Raw genomic sequence first — 4,700 nt, 5'->3', positions numbered from 1 at the left:
CTTTTTCAACTACCAGTTCTGTTTCCTTATCTTGTTCAGATTGTGTTTCTTGTGGAGTAGGAATAGTTTCATCAGAAGTTACAGGTATTTCAGGTGGTTTAAGTGTTGTACCAGTTCTTGTGGTAATGGCTTTAGCTGTTTCATTCCGGGGGTTTGCATTTGTATCACTAGGTAAACTTCCCGGTTTTCTTTCTCCTATTAACCTTGCTAGGTTACTTACTTCTTGTTCCAAATTTTGAATAGAAGCTTGTTGATTTCTAAATGCTTAAGCATTTTGTTCATTCGTTTGTTTTTGAGATGTGAAAAACTGCGTTTGAGTTTCAACTAGCTTCGTCATCATATCTTCTAAATTCGGATTTTTATCATCGGTTTGTGGTGGTTTATTTTGAAAATTAGGTCTTTACTGGTTGTAAGTATTGTTGGATACTTGTTGATTGCTAGGACCTTGTTGGTTGTTGTATGGAACATTTCGATTATAATTCTGGTTTTGATTGTAGATCGGTCTTGGCGGTTGATAATTATTCTGATAATTATTTCCAGGCCTTTGGTTTAGATATGAAACATTCTCTCTTTGTTCCATTGTCAGTTCAATACTGAGATAATCTTTTGTCAAATGTGGTCCTCCACACTGCTCACAACTAATTCGTATTGAGTGGATATCTTTAGTCATCTTTTCCAGTCGTCTCTCGACAGCATCTATCTTTACAGAAATAGAATCTAAGTCATGGCTAGAATCGGCACTAGCTGCTTTAGATGATCTAACGATATCTTTTTCTTGATGCCACTCATGTGAGTGGGAAGCAGTGTTATCAATAATTTTATAAGCATCAGTTTCGGTTTTCTTCATAATAGAACCACCAGCTGCTATATCGATGTCTTTCCTTGTAGTGATGTCGCATCCTTGGTAGAATATTTGTACTATTTGACAGGTATCTAAACCATGTTGCGGACATTCTCTTAATAACTTTCCAAATCTTGTCCATGCCTCATATAGAGTTTCATTTGGTTTCTGTGTGAACGTAACAATTTCTCCTTGAAGTCTTATGGCTTTAGATGCCGGAAAGAATTGTTTAAGAAATTTTTCAACTAAATCGTCCCATGTATCAATCGCCCCTTCAGGTAACGATTCCAACCAAACTTTGGCTTCTCCCTTTAAAGTCCAGGGAAATAACATGAGATATATCTGTTCATCCTCCACTTCTCTTATTTTAAATAGTGTGCAGATCCTATTAAAGGTACGAAGATGTTCGTTTGGATCTTCCTTCGGCGCACCACTAAATTGGCATTGATTAGTCACCATGTGTAGAATTTGTCCTTTGATTTCATGATCTGGCGCATTAATGTCTGGATGAGTAATTGCGTGACCTTGGCCAGTGCGTTTAGCTCTCATTCGGTCTTCCATACTTAAAGGTACTGTTACTTCCATAATTGAATTTGTTGAATCTGAATCACTAGAGGATTTTGATTTAATGGTTCGTTCCTCAACAATCTCTGTTTGAATGATTGGTGGTTCCGGAGGAAAAATTAATGGTTCAGGATCTTGAATTGTCCCTGAATATTCTCCGGATTCTCAATTGTGAGGTCGGGTTCAAAAAATGGATTATTGGAAATTTGAATTGGAGTACTTGATTGACTGGATGACGATTCTAAAGAAAAATCAACGGCGGTAATATTAGCTAAATGTCTTGATCTAGTTGCAGGCGGTGAACGTACAAAAGGTGGTGAATGTCTTGTTCGGTGCATTCACTGAATATCCTATTAGTTTTTAAAAGGAAAGAAAAATTATATAAGTTATCTAATTAATAGACTTTTCTGATTTTGCCCATGTTTCGAATAGGCAAAAGATGCAGCAGAGGGGCAGGATTCGTTTGGTCTCAATATAATTGAGTACTGTTTGGCTCCAATAACCCGGTCCACGTACAAATCCAACTATTACTACGAACCAGAAAATTTTGATGTCTATCAATTTAACCACTTAAAATAAATTTTCTTAATTTTAAGAAATTTAGATAAGAAGTAGAATAAAAATCTATGTCCTAAAACTAGAATAGCGAGAAATAAGAAAGAAAAAGAGCGCGTCGAAAAAGAAAAGAATTGAAAAATAAAAAGGCGTCGAAAAATAAGAAAGAAAAAGAGTGACTTATAGAACTTAAAAACACTCGACTAACCCAACCTTATTACTATCACTCACTTAAAATTAAAATTGCAAATTGAGATTACTAATTGGAGTGATAATTGATACATAGGTAAAAGGCGTCGAAAAATAAAAATAAGAAAGTTTGAGACTTAAAAAGGAACTAAAAACTAAAAACTAAAAGTTGCGTCTAAAAATATAAAAGCTTAAAAGTAAAACTATATCCCAAATGGAAATAACTTAAAAAGGTACTAAAACTTAAAAAGGCGTCGCAAAATTCTAAAGCACCTAAATCTTAGTCTAAAGAAAAAGCACTTAAGGGATTTTACGGCAAAGCCTAAAAATCTAAAAATAAAAATAACTATGGCAAAAACTATATTTAAAACTAATTATGAGCGAAAAACACAAATATTACGCTAAAACGATTAAAAAGGGACAAAATATAAAAATATACTAAAAGTTGTAAAAAGTACAATTTTTATAAAAATATTATTTTTATATTATTTATTTTATAAAAGTATTAAATTTATAATTTAATTAAACTAATTTAACTAAATAATACAAATTAAATAAAAACTAATAACTAATTAATAAATTAAGAATAACCTAATTAGGGGTTATATATATAATTAATAATAAAACCGTAATGATTGCAGTTTTCAGTCAATTCTAGCGTGTCTGCAGAGCTCATGCGATCGCATGAGTTCTTAGTTACCCGGCCATGTGATCGCATGGGCTAGGGTTTCGAGCTAGACACTGGGCTGCTACAGTACAGGCCGAGAGTTTTTATTTTTATTATTTTTTTTTCTGTTTTGCTGTTTTAATAAAAAAATATGTAATATATTTATATAAATTAAATAAAACTTATTTTTTTATAAAATAAAGATAAAGAAAAATTTTTTTATATAACTTACAAACTCTTCAAAATATTTATATTTTTGTTTTTCTTTTTATATTTTCGAATATTTAAAACGTATTTTTACAAAGGTATATTTTTTTTATAAAAGTAAACTAAAAATAATTTTTTTTTATATTAGCGTTGCGCTTCCGGCTTTTAAAGCTAGATGTTCCCCGGCAGCGGCGCCAAAAATACTTGATGTTATGCGAGGTGTATATAAAATAGCTTTTAAATTTTACAAGGAAATACTATTAAATACGATACAATTTTACACAAGATATTTATTTATTTATAGAATGGATATACTTAAAGCTTGCTACAACACTTATAGGCAGTGTACCTAATCGTACAGTAGTGTAGTTTTTAGTAAGTCCGGTTCGTTCCACAGGGGAAAAAAAATCTTTAAACAAAGCTTAACGCTATATTAGTTTTATTTTATAAAAATACAAATATATATATATAAGTAATATTATTATTATAAAGGGGGGTTTTTACCGTTTAATGACCGGTTTGTCGATTTTAAAAACTTAAGTTGCAGTTAAAGCCAAATGTAAAATATTAAAAATAAATACAAGACTTAATTTAAAGCGTAAAGTAAATAACGATAATGAAATTGTGATAAATAAAAGTGCGATAAAATAAAGTTGCGATAATTAAAAAGTACGATAATTAAAAGTGTAATTAAATACAATAACAATAAATAAAAGTGCGATAATTAAAAGTGCAATTAAATATAAAATAAAGGAAATTAAATATGAAATAAAAGAATTATGCTTATTTAAACTTCCGTAATCATGATGTTTGACGTGTTGATTTTAGTTTTATGCCCATGGGTTAATTGTCCTTTGTCCTGGATTATTTAATATGTCCGTCTGTTTTTGTCCATAACAGTCCATCAGTCATAAATATAAAGTGCGAGTGTCCTCGTCAAATTATCCTTATACCCGAAGTTAAATACTCCAACTAATTGGGGACTTAAACTGTAACAAGATTTTAATACTTTGTTTAATAATTACACCAGGTTATCGACTGCGTGTAACCCAAGGTTTTAATACTTTGTTAACAATTATTCCAAGTGTCCTTGTACATAATTTCACCCCTGTTTTAGTAATTCTAGTGACTATTAATCCATTCCCGTGTCCGGTTAAATGAACGATTATTCGTACATATAGATACCCCACCCATCGTGTCCAATCGAGTGTATATGGTTATTTATAGGGACGTCCAATTGTAAATCTTTATATTAAAATTAACAAATTATCATTTAGTTAAACAAATATAAAGCCCATTAATAGCCCATAGTCTAATTTCCACAAGTGTCGTTCTTTTGTCCAAACCCCAATTATGGTACAAAGCCCAATTACCCAATTTTAGTAATTAGCCCAACATCATGATTACTTCGTTTTAAATAAGCATAATAATAACTTAGCTACGAGACATTAAATTAAAAAGGTTGAACATAACTTACAATGATTAAAAATAGCGTAGCGTTACACGGACAGAATTTTGACTTACACCCTTACAACATTCGCTAACATACCCTTATTATTAGAATTAAAATTAAAATTAAAATTAAAATATAAATTATAAATATAAATATTACGTATATATTGAGAGAGAGATAGATATATTGATTTTTATTACGTTCACCAAACTGCGAATTTATAG

At 30.7% G+C, this 4,700-nt stretch overlaps 1 non-coding gene across 1 annotated transcript; it reads left to right on the top strand.

Annotated features, from left to right (window-relative positions):
* The first annotated feature begins 935 nt into the window (after positions 1-935).
* On the top strand, positions 936-1,042 carry LOC139887108 (small nucleolar RNA R71). The gene has a single exon (XR_011772953.1). It is a non-coding gene; the product is annotated as a small nucleolar RNA R71 (small nucleolar RNA).
* The last annotated feature ends 3,658 nt before the right edge of the window (positions 1,043-4,700 follow it).

This window comes from Rutidosis leptorrhynchoides, chromosome 1, assembly GCF_046630445.1.
Source record: "Rutidosis leptorrhynchoides isolate AG116_Rl617_1_P2 chromosome 1, CSIRO_AGI_Rlap_v1, whole genome shotgun sequence".
In the NCBI taxonomy this organism is placed as follows: domain Eukaryota; kingdom Viridiplantae; phylum Streptophyta; class Magnoliopsida; order Asterales; family Asteraceae; genus Rutidosis; species Rutidosis leptorrhynchoides.
This window is presented reverse-complemented; position numbering and strand designations above follow the sequence as displayed.